Here is a 22,279-nt window from a genome sequence, read left to right on the forward strand (position 1 = left end):
AAAGATGGAGAGAACTAACCTGGGGACAAATGCACACCTCTCTCCACATGTTTAACAACGTGTGGGGCACACACATAATGGATCCCAATATAAAGATTAGATGAGTGAATTAGAGCCATTTTGACTAATTTGGAAGGATGACTATAGCATTAGGCTGGACGCCTGGAAGAACAGTTAAGGACCTGGTTGGGACAAACCACCCTGGAAGGCACGGTGGGAGTCCTGGCTGCACTCCCCATCCCAGCTCCCTGTGAATTCGTACCCTGAGAGGCAGCAGGTGATGGCTCAAATAGTCAAATCCCTACCATACCCATGGGAGATCTGGATCGAGTTCCTAGCATTTGGGAAGAGAGTTGGCAGATGGGAGTTCTGTTTGTCTCTCAAAGAAATAAGTATAAATGCCTTATTTTAAAATTATTTAAAGCAAGTTACAAATGTAATGGATAGAGTATGATTCCATTTTTTTAAAAAAGGTAACACGTGTTTAAGCAGAACAATATCAACATTTTTATTTTACTATTCCTTTAATCCAAAGACCTCTCACAGACATGGAAAGCAAGGGATCCCACAGCAGCTTACAGAAACAGAGGTTAGTTCTTGGCTGTTGCGTTCATTACTTTCACACACTGTACCCCTTTCTAGCCTCCAGTGAAACCCTGAAGCAACTTCCCCATGATCTGAGTCCTTAGGGACTTAAATTATGACAGATTATAAAATATGTATGGAAGTATGGATTGCAAAGATATTCAGAAAAGGAAATAAAATATTTTCAATAAGTAACAACATTACATATGATTAATAGCACAAATTGTTTTTGCTATTATCAAAAACATATATCCTCCATCAGAAAAAAAAAGTTAAAATCCAACAATGTAATTGAAATGCTCTATTTAAAAACGATTTTAGTTTCATCATCTGTGAAACAGTAATTCATAGGTCTGGTTTCAGTGTCTTTTTATCTCATTATTTAATTTCAATGGTTATTTTAGCTATCAAGAGTCTTGCACATCCAAACAGAAAGTCTTCAATGGCATTGCTTTGTCAATATTAGTCACTAAAGATTTTGTCAAATAGTTAGCTAATATATTTCTTTTAAAAAATTTTATTTATTTATTTATCTGAGATGCAGAGTGATAGAGAGATTGTCCTTTCTGCTGGCTCACTTCCTAAATGGCCACAATGGCCAGTGCTGTGCCAGGGTAAAGCCAAGAGCCAGGAACTCCATCCAGTCTCTTACATAGGTAGCAGGGGCCCAAGCACTAGGGCCAACTTCTGCCGCCTTCCCAGGTGCATTAGTAGGGAGCTGGATCAGAAGTAGAGGAGCCAGTGCTCCAAGCAGTGGCTTACCCGGCTACACCACAACACCAGCCTGGCTAACACATTTCTATCTTCCTAGCTTAACCAGCCCTTTTCTTGCAAAGATTCCAAACCACAAAATTTTCATGTTTTTAGGAAGACATCTCAAAGCACACTGAAACTCTGCACTCTGGAAGATTCTTAGCCATGACTTAGAAAATTCTGTTTCCCAGAACTGGGGAAATGTTGAAATTCTCACAGATTTAATAAGTACTTTCAAAGCACACTGAAACTTTTCACTGTGGAAGATTTTCATATATGGGTTAAACAAATTCTGTGTCCTGATGTTATTAAAAAATGTGGAGAGAGAGAAGGGTTTAAAAATGATTATTTCTGAGTGACACACAGTGTTTTCAGCAATGACAAAATAATAATGGAAATAGTCCCAAGCATTCATGTTCAAAGTGCTCTCTCAGAGCAAGAGTTTCTTTCAAAATGCAATTACTTTCTCATGCACTGTTAAAACATTGGAGGGACAGATTAAATATGTTGAACTTTTTGAAAATATTTACCAGGTAGCATGTGCCTAACATTGTCTGATCATTCCTAAAAGGATCAGCAAACTCAATTGCTTTTTTTTTTCTACAAAAGAAAATATCTTAGCATCAAGTTCCAATCTTTTTTTTTTTTTTTTTTGACAGGCAGAGTGGATAGTGAGAGAGAGAGAGACAGAGAGAAAGGTCTTCCTTTTTGCCGTTGGTTCACCCTCCAATGGCCGCTGCGGCCGGCGCATCTCACTGATCCAAAGCCAGGAGCCAGGTGCTTCTCCTGGTCTCCCATGTGGGTGCAGGGCCCAAGGACTTGGGCCATCCTCCACTGCCTTCCTGGGCATAGCAGAGAGCTGGCCTGGAAGAGGCGCAACCGGGATAGAACCCGGCACCCCAACCGGGACTAGAACCCGATGTGCCGGCACCACAAGGCGGAGGATTAGCCTGTTAAGCCATGGCGCCGGCCAAGTTCCAATCTTTTAAGCGCTTGGCCATGAGATTGTTGGTGAAGATCTGAGTCATACAAGAGATTTCAAAAATCGTTCCCATTTCATTACAAGGTTCTCTGTAAGGAGTCCACCTCTGAAAGGTCTTGCTTTGTAAAAGTAATCAGCTAATGGTATCCCAGGGCGGATTAAATGGGATACACTTGATGCCCTGAGCAGATCAACAGCAGGGTGAGGTCACCACACCACACCCCCCGCAGGGCCCACCCCATCCCACCCAGTGCCATCTCCCATGAAATATTAAGAAAGCTCCATCTCTCTGCTTTGTAGTCTCAAAAAAAAAAAAAATAGAAGTTTCAATATTTTCCTTTCACCCCCCAGGGAATCAGTTGTACAAGCTACTTTGGAGATCACTGCTCCAAATAATCCATTTGGAAAAATACTTTCTATGCCACAAGGAGATAAAAATACTCAGGCAGGCAGAGACTTCAGGAGACACCTGAGTAACAGAGCTCAATGCAGTCTTGGAAATGGGTGGCAACCGTGCCCATGGCCATCCCTGGGGAGGGGACCCCCATCACGGAGCCTGGGAAAGCAGCTCACTGGGTCTGCCAAGGAGGGAGGAGACTGGAGACAGGGCGACCTTTAAAGCCTTGTTCCGGAAGCCTTAGCTCCTTGTGATGGGGAGAGAAGACAGGTTCAAGAAGCCCGGTAACAGAGCCAGCGTTCTCTGACCTTGCTCCCCCTTTCTTCTGCATATCGTCCGGAAGTCAAAGAACATCCTGGAGATGCTGCACAAGCACAGGGCGAATGTGGACAGCGTGCAGGGGATGAGCCAGCTCGCAAGGAGTCTGCTAAACTGCAGAACAAAATTGAGGACGACACCGCATTAGCATGTTAAAGCAGAGCCTGGCACACTCAGGAAAACAGAGGAAGTCGTCCTCAGTGCCACACTGCATCTATCTTGGGTGCGAAGCAATAACAGACAAAGGACATTGGTGGAAAGCTGCTGAAATTCGAATGAGGTCTGGGGTTTAGTTAAGAGCAACGTATATTGTTACTTTCCTAATTTTGCTAGTGCATCATTTTTTAAAAGATATGTTCTTTTTAAAGATTTATTTATTTATTAGAGAGAGTTACAGAGAGAGAGAGAGAGAGAGGGAGAGAGAAAGAGTCTTCCATCCACTGGTTCACTCCCCAATTGGCCACATGGCTGGAGCTGAGCTGATTCGAAGCTAGGAGCTTTCTCCAGATCTTCCCACGTGGGTACAAGAGGCCCAAGGACTTGGGCCATCCTATACTGCTTTCCCAGGCCATAGCAGAGAGCTGTATTGGAAGTGGAGCAGCCAGGACACGAACCGGCACCCAAATGGGATGCTGGCACTGCAGGCAGCAGCTTTACCCTCTGTGCCACAGTGCTGGCTCCTGCACCATGTTAACAGTGCACACAGGAATGCCTGTGTTCAATTTCCAGCTCCAGTCACTGATTCCAGCTTCCAGCCAATGCAGATCCTTTGAAATAGTGGTGATGGCTCAAGTAAGTTGATCCCTGCCACCCATGTGGGAGACAGTATTGAATTCTGTCTCCCAACTTTGGCCACCTAGGCCCAGCCCTTGTAGCCATTTTGTGAGTGAACCAATAATTGATTCAGGAGCTCCCTGTGTGTGTGTGTGTGTGTGTTATAAATTTTAAAAAATAATAAAAATAAAGGTCTTTAAAAATGAAAATGTAAGAGTTCATTAGATAGTTATCATCAGGGAACACTGAGCAAGGGGATACATAACTCTCTTCATTTTGTGTTTAATAATATAAAATTACTCCCAATAAAAAGTTTTATCTTTAAACAGGAGAGAATTGCCAAGGGTCCAGAGAGTAAGAAGAGGGAAGAAGATGAGGCTGAAGATAAAGTTGATGCCTCAGTCAGCTCTGGTGCAAGTTTTTCTCCTCTCCAAAGGGATTAACACACAAGCCCTACACACACCTCAGTTTTTCCAAAAGGAAAATAAAATCAGAAAGGTAAGATCATTTTTGTACAGCAAATCTAGTATTAAGAGAAATCATTAAGTCTACTTTCCACAGTGTTTGCAGTAGCATGATCCTGGAACACAGTACGAAGCTGCGCATCGGCAGGACATGGATTACACAAATTATTCATAGGCTGACAGCTTTGCTTTGGCTACAACTACTGTTAAATAATTCTCTGAATATCAATTTTTAATTGCAAAAAGAGAGATGTAGGTGTTTTGTTGACATTCTAAATATTCCTAAATATGTATAATCTTCTTAAATGTTTAAATAAGAACATGTGCTTTAAGGAAATATGTATCTCCTGACTCTTTGCAAAGATGATACTTCACTCTTGTCTCAGTTTGAATTTTTCACTTATTAAGTTTTGCTTTTTAATCAGGAAAAGGTATCAAAGAGATGCTTTGAGCCCACACAGGGACACACCGTGGAGAGGGCAGGATGGACAGAGGCAGAGCTCTCACTGTGGGGACAGCAGAGGACCAAGGACTTGTGCCATCTTCTACTGCTTTCCCAGGTCATAGCAGGTGCAAGGGGCAGAGAGACGTTAGCCCATCCTCGGCAGCAATGTGTTGTGGTCAGAAACAGACTTCTGAATTTTTATAAAAATGATCACTAGTGTTAAAAACTGGAACAAGTTTTAATTGAAAATTCTTTTCCATCCCCCAATCTCATGTCTCAGAAGTATCCTGTGGTAACTGCACTCTCTGGGGCGTCTCTCCAGGCTCTCTCTACACATAGGTAAGGTCGTTGTTTTCTCAGAGGTGGGGTCACGGCACACACAGTATTGTACAATCGGCAGTTTTTTGTCATGAAGCAATAGATCATGGACATTTACACCGCTTGTGTATAAATAGAAAAAAAATAGAAGTTTCAATATTTTAATTTAATTTATTCTTTCAGAAAGTTGCTTTGTATTCCATTTTGTGGGTAAATCTTAAATTACTTATCCAATTGCCTGTCGATTTTCACTCCCAGCGTGCCCAGACTATGCTATGGTGGATGGACCTGCCACCCTGTTTGTGCACTGATGAGCACAAACACCACACCCTCAGGCCTCCAGCTTAGCTCCTCCAAAGGCCAAAGCTGTGTTTTTGGACAGATGAAACTCAGCACCCTTGTTTTCATTGTAGAGCGTATCACTATGGATACTGTGTGGATTAAAAAAAAACTTACATAAAGGAGTGAAAATAAACAAACAAAGATGTCTGTCTCATAGTTTCCTAGATACGTGTGTGTGTGTGTGTGTGTGTAGATGAGATAGAGAGGGAGGGGTAGAGGGATGAATGGATGTGTGGTTTGGTAGACAGATGATGGATGGGCAGATGAGTGGATGGATGGACGGGTGGATAGATGGACAGACAGATATCAGGTAGGTAAAATAGTCTAGAAGTTATTCCTCACTAATATAGCATGAGGAGAGCTTCATAAGTTAGTGACCAATAAACTTAAGTACTTTCCTTTTCTCTTTACAAATATAGGCAGCTGACAAAACACCATAGTGCTAGGAGATTCAACGAAGGAGTCTGTCTGAAAAGTCATCAAGCCAGCGCAGGCAGCAGGGGAAGCAGTGGCCCCACTGAGAAGATGGAGGTAGCCACAGAGGAGATGCCTCTCTTCTGCATCGCTCAGGAAACTGGAGTCACAGGACATTGAGGGCAAGTGGCCCTGGCATTTTAATGTTGTGCATGAACCAGAGAGGGTGAAGCTTGACAGAATCACAAATGTGTTGCAGACTTGGCCTGAGAGAGTGTAAAATACCCAGGGAAAAGCGAGTTATAACTCCACATCCCAGTAGTCTTAAAAATGACACAGCATTAGATGTGGGGGAGGTTCTGGGACTGCAATAAATAGCCCTGGCAGGGAGCAGCGGCAGGGAGAGCTCCAAAGGCCTACAAGATAACAAAATATTTAGAAGCAGGAGCACAGCCTTGGAGTCACCTTTGATCCATCCTCTAATGCAATCAGTCCCAAAATTCAGCCAACCTCATGCCCAGTACCACCTTCCTGCAGAGCCTCTTCCTATACCAGGCTGCAGATCACCCTCTGTGGCTCACAGAACAATGTCTGATCAGCCTCTCTGGCCCAGCACTCAGGCCCCTCACAGCGGCTCCCAGCCACATCTGCACCACTGCCCTCCACACACCCCATGCTCTGACCACACAACCACCCACCACTCAAGCATTCCCATCTGTAGGTGACCATGCACTGTCGCCTGGTTTGCAGCCTGGGCTGGGCATACACATGGTGGGCACCTGGAATTGGCACTCTTTTCCAATGAGAAACAGTCTCTGGATGGTGTGTCTGGCTTTGAATGGGTGCCACCCCCAGGATGCCACTCCCACACCAGCCACTGGAGGCTCCCATTCTCCTGTGCACAGCAACCAGCCCATGCACAGGAGCATAACCCAGCAAAACCAAACTGAGCCTTTCTGTGAGAGGTGACTGGTGGACATGGGAAAAGACCCAACCTCTATCTTCCTTGGCTGGGGCTGCTGGCTCCCATCCTGCCTGCCATGCAGAGAATCAGCCTTGGGCTCCACAAGGGCATGGGCCTTCTGTGTGGCACAAGGTGCATGCACGTTTGTTGAATGAATAAACAAATGTCAGGATGGAAGCCAACCGGCAGGCAAATGAAAGGACGAGCAGTGCTGGGTGCACAGCCAGCAAGCACGTGAGCTCCGAACACGCAAAGTGCACCCGCAGGTCCCAGCTCTGCATTCTTGCTTGATTGAACCTGACTTGGCGTTTCTGTCACATGTAACCAAAAGACCCTCCTTGCCCACCCTGTAAACCTCTTCTCCCTCCATTTTCCCGAGGCTGACTGTCCCGTGCTGCCTTTCCAGATGCTACCTTCTGTGCCTTCCTCAGCACACCTAAGCGCAGACTGCTGGTCAGGTGTCTCATGGATGTAAGGCCACTGGTGTGCACAACTTTGCAGGCACTATTGGCGCCCCACCCAGATCCACCCCAGAATGCTTTCAAGTAGCCTGGAAGTTGCAGGGACAGGCCAAGGGCTCACACTTAAACCTTCCCTGAAGTACCTGAAGCCCACAGGTGCCTGGGAGTTGCCACATCTCCATCCCGTGGCCAACAGGCTGCAGGTAAAAAAGCCTGCCACTCATCCATTCTCTGCACCGCCCTCCCTTCTTGGAGGGGTCTCTCGCTCTCTCCATAGATAGCTCCTGAATCTCCCCACCGGGCTCAGCCTAAGGAGCATTCCCTGGGACACAAAGACCCTGTGTTCCAGGATCCCCACACCTGTCTCCTGCAGCACACTCCATGCCCCCATGGAAGCAGCATCCTCTGCACAGTAGCCTGGAGGGGTGTGTGAATGCAGGATGAGAAAGCACGGAGTTTCAGCCAGGCAGGACAAGCAGGTGTCACAGTGCATACCTGGACATGCAGCACAGGGAAGCACGCTTCCAGCACAGGCTACGACTTCTCGGCAATCCAGAGAACAACCATGATAGCCTTTTTGCCCCAGCTCTATCCAGAAGAAAAGTTAAGTGTGGATAGATTTACAGTTCTATAAACTCTCCTTTTATTGATCTTCAAGGATCCCTAAATTCCCCAGCTCCTCTGTGATGAAATGAACACCTTGATGTCAGTCGCCACATTTCTGCAAGCCCTTCCGTGTCACTTCAGGCTCCCCCCCAAATCTAGTACTTAGGGGGCTTCATTTTCCTCCACAGCTTGGCTCTCCAAATAAAGCCTTCTACCAAAAGGGGGTAGGTGGGGGAAGGAAGAGACGCATGGTTAAGACGCCAGGTAAAATGCTTGCATCCTATGTCACTGCCTGGGTTCCAATTCCAGCTCTGTTCCTTATTCTAGCTTCTTGCTAATGTGGACTCCAGGAAGCAACAGATGATGGTGAAGTGGTTCGATCCCTGCCACCCATGTGAGAGACTTGGATGGAGTTGCTGGCTCCCAGCTTTAGCCTGGTTCAACCTCAGCTCTCAGGGGCATTTGAGGAATGAGTTACTAGATGAGCTTGCTTGCTCTCTAGTAAATAATAATAATAATCAAAAAGTTAAAAAAAATTAAAATAGGAGGGTACTTCAAAAATTCATGGAAAATGGAATTAGGAGATAAGTTTATTTAAAGGGGGAGAGATGGAAGGAAAAAGGAAAAGAGGGAAATAAGATAGGAAGCAAGGAAGCAAAATCAAGGCCTTGCTAGCTGAACCACTCCTCTAGCCCACGGACTCTCATGCATACATGTTTTCCCTCCACTGATGTGGGCAGTCACCTCGGAAGACTTGCATCACTTCCAGGAAGAAACTTCCAGACCGCATGTAACAAAACAAAAAGGCATCCCCACTGTGAGACATCTGTGAATGTCGCAAGCCGATCCTGCTGGATTCCCAGTTTTGCACACTGTTGCTATGCCTTTAGCCCCTGAGGGGTTAAGTGCAGAACCAGTGCATGGTCCCCCTAACACGCATGAGGGTGCTGGCCTCACTGGCTCCCAGCACAATGCGTGCACACCCTCTCAGAAGCCCTCCACACAACACCACACTGTCTGGTTTTAATATTCATCAGCTTCTTCTCCACCCAGAGCTCCTAATTCTCAGTGTGGTACAATGTTTTCCTACTAACCATTTTCCCCTAAGCCTCATTACCTCTCTGTGGTAGAAAATCATTGCAGTGCTTTGGCTGTCTTAGCAGGAAAGGAAATTAATTTACAAAAGAGGGCAAAATAATCTCCAAATAACAAATCCTTCCAACTTGGAATCTAGCACTTGGCAATCAAGTCGGGTAGGAGGGGAGGCTGCCATTGCTCAACCATTTACAGGAGTAGCTGAAACTGACCTCAAATTAGCAAATGCACAAAGTAACGCAAAGTGGGGGGGGGGGGTGCAGCGAGAAGCTCAGACCCCAGAAAACTGTGCCGAGAAGCCCCATTCATAAGGATAACCCCAGATGCCACTCTCAGGACAGACATGCAATGACAGGAGGGCATGTCTGATTAAATGCAAAATCTTTTTTTGAAATATTTTCATTATCTGAGAGGTAGGTTACAGACAGAGAGAGGGGGAGAGAGAGAGGTCTTCCATCCACTGCTTCACTCCCCAAATAGCTCCAACAGCCGGAGCTGAGTGAATCTGAAGCCAGGAGCCAGGAGCTTCTTCCGGGTGTCCCACACAGGTACAGGGGCTCAAGCACTTGGGTCATCATTTACTGTTTCCCCAGGCCATAACAGTGAACTGGATAGCAGAATAGGAGCAGCCAGGACTCCAACCAGTGCCCACATGGGATGCTGGCACCGCAGTTGGAGGCCTACCCCGCTATGCTACAGCACTGGCCCCTAAATACAAAAATCTTAAAGATAGGGCTGTCCCATCACTTCCACTGCAAACCAGTGGTTATCAATAATTGCATCAAGCAATTATGTCAAAGTATGCTAAACACCCTCTTCCTTTATCCTGTGTCATTTAATGGACTGAGAATAACTTAGAACAATGGGAAATCTTCAGAAATTAAGTCTACATGAAAAGCCAGCCTCATTAGTACAGGAAATACAAATGGCCTTTTGATCAGCACTCCAGGCAAGCCAAGGAACTGTAGATCTTCTCTGTCATAAAAGGGATTAGCTCATGAAACATAGATAGTTTTCTCTTGATGTATTTGAGAAAGCTGGCCCAGAACTGGACAATATTACTGTGTCCTCTGCTTCCTCATAATCTATGGGCTCCAGCGTAAGCAGAAAAGAACAAAACCAGGTGATGCCTGCCTTTGCACAGGCTCCTGGGTCCTCACAAGCTTGCTGGGCTGTGTTAACCCCCTCCCGCCAAGTGCAGGTCAAGGTAATAAGCTCCACTAATAAGTGTCCAAGGAGTGACAGCACAACAGTTACTAATCATGTGATACAAAACAAATCACTTAATCCCTCTGAGCCACCTTTCCCCAGGGTGCTATTGTGAAACTTAAACAGAACCATGGATATAAAGTGTCAGACCCATTGCAGACACCAGAACTTGTGTCATCTCCTTTTCCAGTACCTGCTCTGAAAAGGACCTGAAGGACTGGGGTCTACAGGTACAAGTACACAGAGTGCCCCCACATGCAACAGAGTGGGCATCAGCCCCTGCCCAACACTGGAAAGACCACGCCCCTCAGGGTGGAGAGGACCCCTGGATCCTCCCATAGTGACTCGGCATTGGATGATGAGCTGCTAGGGCTGGGGAGACTCCACCCCCCTGCCTCTTGGGTGGGGCTGGGAAGACCTTGCTCAGCAAGCAAGAACTGGAACAAAGAAGCTTTACTGCCCTTGCCCCCTGAGTCCCAAGCCACAGAGGGCAGCACCAAGGTGGTGAACCTCTAGCCACAAGCAAACAATGTGTGCAGGCTCAGGGCAGCCCATCTGAACCAGCATCGAGGCTGCCAGCCTGCAGCTTAGAGGAGCCACATCTGCAGGTACCAAGACCCTGCAAACAAAGACCTCCTCTGGGAGTGAAACTGCTGAAATCAGGAGGGCAGAGGGTCTGGCTGCCCCACGGCCCTGTCCCCAGGCCCTGGAGAGTCTGCAGGAAGACAGGGAAGAGCAGGGCCTGGAAACATGAATCAGCCTCATTAGGGGTTTTGCTCTGCTCAAAGATACGGGGCAGCCTGAAGGGAGAGGAAGACGCTTCCAAGGGATAAGAAATGAGAGAGCTCTAGCCTCTGTTGACAGGGCCCAGAGGGGCAGAAAGGTCTCTGTCAACACAGCAGGTGGAGGCGCTGGCCCACCTTTTCTCCAAGACCCAATCATTCGGTCAATTAATTAGCCCATTTCCTGGGCACTGCTCGTGCCAGACACAGTGCCCCTGTCTGCCACAAGCACAGCTGACCTGTCCCTGCAGTCCCAGAGTGGGACCCTTCCTCGTTGCTGGACCCCCAGGAGGCTCCTCCTCCAGCCCAGCTGCCACAACAGGACAGGCAGCCATGGTGTAAACCAAGGCCCTTCTTCATGCTCCCTGTAATGAGGAAACTAGGGCGTGACATGCACAGAAGCCCCTGTGAGCCCTGCCACCTGGAGTCACCCTATCACAGTAAGAGCACCAGGCCTCAAGTTGAGGGCCACAGTCCTGTCACTCAGGACAAACTATTTGGAAGAGCCTTGCTCATTCGCCTCTGAATTCCAGTATCCACTGGGCTCAGGTTTTGTTATCCAAATATTTATTCTTCTAATTTTAACCAAGATAACTTCCTGAGTCTGACTGTAAACTCCTGCCTCAAGTCTGCACCTGCTGGGCAGGTCCAGGACCCCTCACTCCATGTCCCCTGTCACTCAGCCTGTCCTTGGCAGTGCCAGTTCCCTTCCCGAAGAAGTCCTATCCCAGTAAGCTCCTGCTAGCCCACCCCACCCCCAACACTCCTCTGGAAACTCATTAAACTGCCAATGCGCCATGTTCATGCGACTATTTCCAGCTTCAAAAGGATGAGCTACATAAATGTTGTATCTTTAAAGAGTATAATAGGTACTGGAGATTTCTCATGTCAAATGGAAGCAGGAGAGGATGACATGTGGTTTTGGACCCCAGGGGAGCATCTTCTCCCAGTTCGGGCTCATGCATGTTGTCCAGTTACCCTAAGCTGTCCAAACATTCCATGGTAGCACAAGAACAGCCCCTCCCCCACCCAGCACTCTGCAAATGCCAATCAAGAGAGATCCACAGAGGCTAAAGAAAATGTCCTTTCCTTGCAGACAACAGGGTGGAAATGGAACTATCTATGTGAAATGGGTCCAACTGCCCAATCATTCTGTGGACAGCAGGGTTCAGAGTTAGCTTTGACTTAACCAAGTCCTATCACCACCTCCCCAACTCTAGAGCAGCCTTGAAATGCAGCAGTCTGGGGCCGGCGCTGTGGTGCAGCAGGTTAAAGCCCTGGCCCGAAATGCCGGCATCCCATATGGACTCTGGTTCTAGTCCCGGCTGCTCTACTTCCGATCCAGCTCTCTGCTGTGGCCTGGGAAAGCAGTATTAGATGACCCAAGTCCTTGGGCCCCTGTGCCCACGTGGGAGACCTGGAGGAAGCTCCTGGCTTTGGATCCACGCAGCTCTAGCCATTGCAGCCATCTGGGGAGTGAATCAGCGGATGTAAGACCTCTCTCTGTCTCTACCTCTCTCTGTAACTCTGTCTTTAGAATAAAATAAAATAAATTTTTTTAAAAAAAATGCAGCAGCCTCTCCCCAGAGCAGGCTGTGAAAATCAGCATCCTTGCAGCTACAACAGGTGAAGGTGGGGTTTGGAACTTGTCCGCAGCTTTCAACCCTCGGGCACTGTCACAATTTGATGTGGCTCACGGCTCCCTGGAAGACCCTCACTCACAAGGTGCTGCCATTCTGTGACTCGGTTCAAAAGCTCACTCTGTGGGAAATGTTCTGTGTCCAAGCAGCAATTGTTTAGCATCACAGGAGCCCGAGTCTGCAACACCAGCTGGGACAAATATCAGCCCGGCCAAAAATTTAAAGGGGACATGAGGAGAATGAGACATTTATGGAGAGCGCTGATATATTCCTGGAGTGAAAACTTACAAAGCTGTCTGAATGTGCACGTCTATGCATCTATGTCCAGGAAAGAGACAAGAAGGTGCCTGTGTCTTATTTCTGGTTGATTTTTTTTTTTGTCAGGCAGAGTGGACAGTGAGAGAGAGAGAGAGAGAGAGAGAAAGGTCTTCCTTTGCTGTTGGTTCACCCTCCAATGGCCGCCAAGGCCAGCGCACTGCGCTGATGGGAAGGCAGGTGCTTCTCCTGGTCTCCCATGGGGTGCAGGGCCCAAGCACTTGGGCCATCCTCCACTGCACTCCCGGGCCACAGCAGAGAGCTGGACTGGAAGAGGGGCAACCGGGACAGAATCCAGTGCCCCGACCAGGACTAGAACCCGGTGTGCCAGCACCGCAGGTGGAGGATTAGCCTATTGAGCCGTGGCACCGGCCTTCTGGTTGATCTTGAGGCCCTACACCAGCAGGTAAGTGAAGGCTAACACAGCTGTCTCCCTGTCCCAGTGCATGTACAGAACCTCCTTGAAAAGGAGAAAAATGTATTGATTAAAGGCAATTTTTTAAGATTTTATTTATTTATTTGAGAGGTGAGCTACAGACAGAGAGAGAGAGAGACAGGGAGAGAGGTCTTCCATTTGCTGGCTCACTCCCCAAATAGCTGCAATGGCTAGAGCTGGGCCGATCCAAAGCCAAGAGCCAGGAGCTTCTTCAGGTCTCCCACATGGGTGCAGGGGTCCAAGGACTTGGGCCATCTTCCACTGCTATCCCAGGCCATTAGCAGGGAGCTGGATAGGAAGAAGAGCAGCTGGGACTAGAACCAGTACCCATATGGGATGTCAGCACAGCAGGTGGAGGCTTAGCCTACTACACCACAGTGCTGGCCCTGGTTAAAGGCATTTTTTGAGGAACATCTGGCTAATCATCAGCTGCCTACTAGATACTGAGCAGACTTCAATGGATAAACTGCAGGGAATACAACCCTCACAAACCTGTTCTAAGAAGCCACTGAACAAACATACAGCAACAGCAATAGCACACACACACACACACAGCCACACACCCTGGATAGGGAGAGGGATCTGGTCTCAAAAGTTGCTAAATTATCTAAAACATACCTTTTAAAACAAAATTTACAAAACATTCAGAGAAAGAGAGGGGTGTATATTTAATAGAAACTACCCCTGGGGAGTGGGGTAGATGGTGGAATTAGTAGACAAAGACTTTAAGTAAGTTATTATAAATATTTTCAAATAGATACAGAAAAGTATATCTAAATAAAGAGAAGTATGTCAGAAATATCCTACCAACCAAAGAATATCAATAAACAGACAGCATTTTGCATTTAAAAAGAACTAAATAAAAATTCTAGAGTTGGAAAGCACAATAGCTGAAATTCATAATACTAAGAAGGACACACAGCAGATCTGAACAGGTTTAAGAATGGATCAGTAGGGGCTGGCTCTGTGGGGTATCAAGTAAAAGCTGTTGCCTGCAGTGACGGCATCCCATTAAGGTGCTGGTTTGAGTCCTGAGCTGTTCCACTTCCGATCCAGCTCTCTGCTATGGCCTGGGATAGCAGTAGAAGATGGTCCAAGTGCTTGGGACCCTGCACGCACGTGGGAGACCTGGAAGAAGCTCCAGGCTCCTGGCTTTGGATTGGTTTGGCTCTGGCCATTTCAGCCATTTGGGGAGTGAAACAGCAGATGAAAGTTCTCTCTCTCTCTGTCTCTACCTCTCTCTCTCTGCCTCTGTCTATCTGTAACTCTGCCTTTCAAATAGATAAAAAAAAATCTTTAAAAAAATAAAAGAAAATAACAGTATAAAAGAGGGAGTGAAACAGCTGTACTGGAGCGATGTTTCTGCATAACACTATTAACCTGCCACAGATTGTTGAAAGTTATTAACTGCAATCCCTAGGTCGACCACTAAGAAAATAACTCAAAAACATAAAGTAAAAGAAACAACAAAGGGATTAAAATGTTACACTAGAAAATTCCTATTTAATTCAAAATAAGGCAGTAAAGGAGGAACAGAGGAACAAAGACATAAGGCAGGTAGAAAACAAAGACCAAAATGGAAGGTGCAAATTCTATGTCTGTAATTACATTAAGTGTAAATTACACTTAAATGTAAATTATACTCCAGCGGAAAGGCAAAGATCGGAAGAATGACTTTTTTAAATGACCCGATCAGCTGCAGACTACAAAACATGCATTTTAGACTTCAAGATAAAACAGGTTGAAAGTAAACAAGTGGAAAAATATGCGTCATGGAAACAGTCACCAAAGGACAAGTAGATTAGTATGCTAATATCAGACAAAATGGGGTTTAAGATGCAAAGTATTAGTGGAGACAAAGAGGGACATTTTATACGGAATCAGACAGATAAAACAATTATAAACATCAATGCATCAAACAACACGCCTCCCTAAACCCATAGAACATTACCTAAAAGAATGGAAGACAAAAATAATAACAGTTAAGGACTACAATGCCTCAAATTTCAATAACTGTCAGATCAACCAAACAGAATGTCAACAATCAACCCTGCTTGAAGCACGATAAACCAGTTACACCTAACACACTGCATAGCACATTCTATTCAAAGACAGAATACACCTGCTTCTCAGGCACAGAAGGAAGATTCTTCCAGGACAGAGCAGGTGCCACACCACAAAGCAAGGCTCTACAAAATTGAATAGATGGGGCCGGCGCCGTGGCTCACTTGGTCAATCCTCCGCCTGTGGCGCCAGCATCCCATATGGGTGCCGGATTCTGTCCCGGTTGCTCCTCTTCCAGTCCAGCTCTCTGCTGTGGCCGGGGAAGGCAGTGGATGATGGCCCAAGTGCTTGGGCCCCTGCACCTGCATGGGAGACCAGGGTGGGGAAGCACCTGGCTCCTAGCTTCGGATTGGCATAGCTCCGGCTGTGGTGGCCATTTTGGGGGTGAACCTATGGAAGGAAGACCTTTCTCTTTGTCTCTCTCTCTCACTTTCTAACTCTAATTAAAAAAAAAAAAAAACTGAATGGATAAATTCATGCAAAGTTTGTTATGTGACCTCAGTGAAATTAGAAATCTATAACAGAAGAAAATTTCAGAAATTCCTGAATATGTGGAAATTAGAGAAAAAAAATCAATAATCAATGAGTCAAAAATAAAATCACAAAGGGAGCTTAAAAATACTTTGAGGTGAATGAAAATGAAGCAAACCATGCCGTAATAAAAGGGATGCAGTGAGGACTTCATCTGGATGCTGAAAATACTTTTATTGAAAAGAAGAAAGACTTCAAATCAGTAAACCTAAACCTCCCCCTTAAGAAAATAAATAAGGAAATCAGTGTTGGGTCTTAGTCCACCCGTACAAGGATGGACTGGGTCTGAGGAAAGGTAAGTGCACCGCTCGCCCGTTCCCCAGCCTCCCGGTCCAGGAGACAATCAGACGGAGACAATCAGACGCAGTGGGGAGCCAAGTCTAGCAAGGACTCAGTCACCTTCTGCATAATAGTACCTTTTATAACACAAAACTGCAGCCATTGGGGCAGGGCTAAGGACCAACCAATCACTTAAAAAATCACCTTGTGGGGGGATTTCTATAGGACTAGCCCTATGTCTATACACTTGTTACTAGTTTTGTTACCTCCCTTGTTGTTGCACAGCCAATTAGCTTTAGTGGTAAACAACTTTGGATTCTGCCCATCTTACTTCCTCTGGGCGCCATCTTACTTGGCTCCAGCTCGGGCGGGGGCACCCGGGGGCAGCTGCGCATGCGGAGCGCCACCCCCCCCCCCCCGGCTGGGTCTGGCCTGGCCATGCTCGTGCCCCACAGATTCCCCCTTTTTGTTTTAGCACGTGGTCCCTGTCTTAGGTTGCCCCCAGCCGTCCTTGCCCTTACCCGTCATTGGTAACCCAGGCAGCTTGGCCATGAGCCCTGTCTTAGGTTGGTGCAGGACGCTGGGTGCTTTACCCATCTTGGGGTGTCGCGTGACTTGTAATTATGGGAGTGGGGTGAGCTTTCTCCACCGCCTGTCTTAGGTTGTTCCGGTCCATCCGGAATCTTACCCATCATTGGCAATGTGGAGAGCACCGGGGGCGCTTCCCCAGTTCAGGGGATCGTAGCCCTCTGTGGCTAGCAGCCTCTGGTAATGAACCTCAACCTGTCTTACCCTTGTTGCCTCTATGCGCTGTTGTATAAACTGTATAAGCCTATTCATTATGCATGGGCCAATAGCAAAGATTAAAAGCAGGGCAAGAAGCAGTCCAAGAAGAGAGCAGAGGTAGGGAAAGAGTCCATTAAGGCTCGTCCAAAAGAGGCTTTTTTGTAGTTCTCTTCATCTTTTTCAGGTCCTCCTGAAGTGTTTTGGGTCATCGAATCCCCTGTCGCTGGGCCAGGCACTTCAGGATCACAGCGAAGAGTAGTGTCCACATCATCGCCTGCCTTTCGATTTCGATCTCCATCCATTTCTGGAAGAGGAAAGACAAGGGGATCTCCCTCGGGGGCAAACTGCTCCCTGGGTGGGTTGTTACTTGCATCGGGCATAGGCCTGATATTTCTGGCCAGTATTCAAATTGGAGTCAACTCCCCTATGGGGAACACACAGCCAAATCCTCTTCCCAACTGAATCAGCGGGTCAGGCCCTCTCCAGAGTCTGGTGAGAGGGTCTCTCCATCTAACGAGCATCTGAGGTTTAGGGGTTAAATGTCCCCAATGTTTTTGGAACCTTGACTCCCTTGACCCTTTTGAAAAATTTAAAATATTGATGGTAAACAAGGCCTTATGTAACTGTAGATGGGGGGGTAGCCACTCCCCCTTTTTGTTTTAATAACTGTTTTTTGAGGCATTGATGGTTTTTTTCCACCATAGCCTGTTTCTGTGGGTTGTGACAAATTTTAGTAGAGTGTTGAATCATTTTACATCTTGGCAGCACTTTTAAACATCCCAATTGGTTATTATCTCTGTAAGATGAGAGATATATCTTTTGATATCTCCAGGGGCCCTTTTGAAGATACCAAAAGTTTAGAGAATTTAGAACTTTGATTTTTAGAAAGTTTGTTAAAGATGCCAAGAGAACTTAGAGTATCTGGTTAGAATAGAATTTTTTTAACATCCTGAAATGATAACCCTTCATTAGACAGGGTGATTTTAACACTTTTAGAGCAGATCTAATCATAAAGGTATTTAGCAATGCTTTTCATCAATTTGAACTTAACAGAGACAGTAGAGTACACAATAAATTACCTTGACAGAACATGAATTTTATGTTGTTATTGAATAAACCAGAAATAAACACCTTGAACATAAGAGTTAGTACACAAAATCCTCACATAACTTAGAACTATTTAACAGAGCTAAAAAAGACCTAACTTTAGAAATGGCAAAGTAACCCATTAAGCAGACATTGTTAAAATAGACATTACAGTTTTTGCAAAAACAGATTAAGATTTACGATTTAGACCATTTCCAGATATTTACTAACATTAGTACACATTTTTTACTTCAACTTTAGGTCAATGTAATTTTGGCATTAGCACATAAGTTAAAGAAAACTCTGTAAACAATTTTAAAGTTGTAAACCTTTTAAAACTTTTCATGACTTGCTCACACCTTCTGAAACTTTATACCCGTAGTTACTTTTACATAGTCTTGAATTGTCATGTATGGACAATCTATGACAATACATGCTAACAAACTCAGTCTCTCTTATCAAATTTAAGATGTGAAAAGTACAATACATTTTCCCACATTTTGCTTAGCATTGATGCCTAGATGGCTTAAGACACTGAGTTATTAATGAATACCACACCATTATTTGAATTAAAAGTCAAAATTACATTTCCATGCTTTTAAGTCCTCCTGGACAGCAAACATAGACACTAGTACACGTTTACAACTTTGAAAAGATCTTCATCGTTAAGAGAAACAAGTTTAAAGCACAAAAACCGAGCAAGTGAGCTACCAAGCAAACCGAAGGGCTTTGGCATTAACTTAATTCTCTGAACCAATCTGTATTGGCTTACTTTAGTTAACAACATAAAGGCTTGTATACACAGAATTTACTCTCATTTTTATAAGACCACTCTAGCTGGAAAGCAAAAACATGAATACAGCACAGGTCTGACATTATTCACAACATTTTAATATACTTTGCATAATTTGAATTGACTCAAACAGTTGTTACTTTAACAAATTGAGTCCCATCCTTTGAGAGTTCCAGGGATCCTACTGGAAGTCCCAAATTTGGTAGACTCCATTTGAGAATTTAAACTGTTAAGAGAGTCAACCGCTTAGCCAAAAACTAGTAAGTATAACCAAAGCTGTGGGGTAGATCTGATCAGAGTTAGGTAATCACTCAAACATTAAAGACAGACAAATCCAATAAGACACGAAACCTTTGTTATGCCCCCCAAGTCCGTGGTCCCCCGAAAGTCACACCACCAGAGACCGAAGTTGAAGCTAATAAGCAGGGTCGTTTTTATTTCGAGTTCGAACTCGGGCCTCTCAGTGCCTCCAGGAGAGGAAGCCCTCCGAGAAGCCCCGAGCCTAATTGTTACAGAGTTTTTATTACCCCTTACAAGCAAGTGTTAAGGGGATGCTGTAGATCAAGTTGACACTTCTGATAAGTCCCGGCATTGCAGCTGCTGACTCCGGGGGTAGTGGCTAGTTGTTATCTAAAGCTTTGAACCCTATAGGTATAGATAATTGCTTTACATTCCTGGGCCTGGGTCAGGGTAGGGTCACATCTGGCCAGATGGAGGGAAGGGGAGGGTACAATAAAGAGTGCCAGGAATGGGCAGCGGTTCAGGTCGTACAATAATCAACTTAATATAGTTACTGGATTACTTAGCTCATCACCTAACATAATACATATTATAAAGTCTAGCATTGCTTCTTTTTACTAATGGTTGCCTAACAAGCTAACGTGGTTACACTTTAGGTTACATTGAAATAATGATAGCACTAGTACAATGGATAATAAAGGCATAGTAAAAGCTGGTTGTGCAGGTGCCTTCTCATTCCCCCCTTTCACATGAGACTTTTTTGGAGCCAATCTTGGCTCTTTTATAGGCCTTAAGCTTTATAATTCCTGTTCATCTAAGGCTTGGTACTGTGTCCGCAGCACCATAAGCTGGACCGTGTTTATCCTGTCTTTAACAAATGTTACTAGTTTGTTGATAACACAGGGGCCTATGGTTAAGATTATTATTAACAGAAGTAAAGGGCCAATTATAGCTGATAATAAAGTTGTTAGCCAAGGAGAATAATTAAACCATGATTCAAACCATCCCTCTTGTTGTTCCCTTTCTCGTTTTCTTTTTTCTAGCCCCTCACGTACTTTAGCCATGGAGTCCTCTACTACTCCTGTGTGGTCGGCATAGAAACAACACTCCTCCCCCAAGGCGGCACACAGTCCTCCCTGCTGTAGAAACAGCAAGTCCAGTCCTCGCCTATTTTGGAGGACAACTTCCGACAGGGATCGGAGAGACTTGGTTAAGCCAGCGATAGATCGGTCAATTCTCGCTAAGTCTTCATCTATCGCCATTCGGAGAGCTGAATACTGGTTTACTTGCCTGGCTACGGCAGTGGCTCCCAGCCCTGTCCCTGCCAGCCCTAACAGTCCAGCTACTGTGATTATAGCGGTTGCCACTTCCCGGCGCTCTCTGCTGAGTGACGTGGTGGGCCTCAGGCTGGACAGGAGTTCGTTATAGGGATGATATATTATTCGAGGGTACAATCTAACTAGAAGGCACCATTCATTATTGCTTTGTAACACTGTCCCTGACACACACGGGGTCACTCCCGAAGCATTACAGGCCCACCACGTATTTCCCGGCGCTGGGTAGAACAGGGAGGCGTTGCTGAGGACAGTATGGTTACACATGGATCCAGCAGAAACCGTGGGGGATATGCATGTTCCACGACCTCGCACAACCTGTAAGGTGGTCCCAGATTCCATCTGTCTCTGCCAGCGGCAGCCCTCTTGGGTTGTCCCAGAGAGTGAGAGACTTGTCACGGCTGACGCCTCATAATAGGGTGGCGAGGCCTGATAACATAGCCAGCAGGAATTAGTTAAGTTAGGGAAAGAAGCGTTTAGGGCCACATAAGCACTATTTAAGAGTCGCCACAGTGGACCAGATTGTTGGGGTTTTGACATTTTTCTGTTACTGGCTGAGGCAGGTCGGGCCCTGTCTTTGCGTGCCCCTTTTGATTTTGAACCTTTGCCTCGGCTGGTCATAATGGGTCGGTCCTTGCCCTTTTTTACCCGGGGAGGAGGACTTGGGTTGGGTCTGGGTCTTTGGGTCGGTGAGGGCTCAGGCTCGGGAATAAGGAACTTATTCGGCCCCACCCCAATTGTGAGGCTCGGTTGAGACCACCACTGGATTGTAAACTGAATGCCTGGGTCAGACCCGGAGACGTATAGTCTCAGTCCCCATGTTTTCCCCTTAACCCATTGAGAATTCTGTATTTCTTGCCATGTTTTTACCTTAATTTGGATTGGGTTTCTTTTTCCCACCTGAGGACTTGACCCACCCACTCTGGCCATCTCCAGATTTTTGTCCCTAGGAGTCAACCATGGGGCTATTGTCTCACATCCCCAGTGATGGCAGTAATAATCGCCCGCCCCCCCACAGCCTGGGGAGCCTTCTGCAGGACAGACATACCATTTAGTTTGTTGTAAGTTGGCCTCTATACCAGTTTGCCCACACCCCACCAACCTTACCCCGGGATTCCAATGCCAATCGGCTAGTGAGGTAAATGTTTTAACTCCGGGCCTGGAGATCAGCCTCGTGTCCACTCCCTGCCACAGGGTGCAGAGATCTACGATAAACGTGGGCTGTCCTGTGCCATTATAGCGGTCAATTACTCTTCCCGTCACACTCAAGGTCCAGTAGCCTGGTGGAGGTTGGTGAGGAATGATGTCCAAAGTCACTCTCCCCCCGACAGACAGAATCAGTAGGATTATGAGGTCAGGCCTCATTTCTCGGGTGATCAGTGGCCTGCGGGATACGACGCAATCTAAGCTTCAGGGGGTGACTTTTATCTCGGGTTTTGTCGACCCTCCAAGTCGACTTGGATGTCAGAGGTTCTATGAGGTCCTGGAACGGGTCCGCTGATTTAGCGTGAGTGTGATGAACCCAGGAGGACACTCCGTCTACCTTGAGGGCAGTGGGGGTTGTCAAGATGACTTGGAAGGGTCCCTTCCACCTGGGTTCCAAGTTTTCCCGTCGGTGGCGCTTCACGAACACCCAGTCGCCCGGCCGGTAGCTGTGGGGCACCGGAGGAGGCCCTGTCTCGTACAGGTCTTTCAGTTTTGGCCACACCTGTTCGTGGACCCCCTGCAGGATTTGGAGTGAAGACAGGAGTTCAAAATCGTCGTCATTTTTAATCAGATTTTCTTTAAGATTAGGTATAATGGGAGGTGGCCTGCCAAACAAAATTTCATAGGGAGTAAGCCCTAGTTTGTATGGGGAATTGCGAA

This window comes from Lepus europaeus, chromosome 17 (genome assembly GCF_033115175.1).
Source record: "Lepus europaeus isolate LE1 chromosome 17, mLepTim1.pri, whole genome shotgun sequence".
In the NCBI taxonomy this organism is placed as follows: domain Eukaryota; kingdom Metazoa; phylum Chordata; class Mammalia; order Lagomorpha; family Leporidae; genus Lepus; species Lepus europaeus.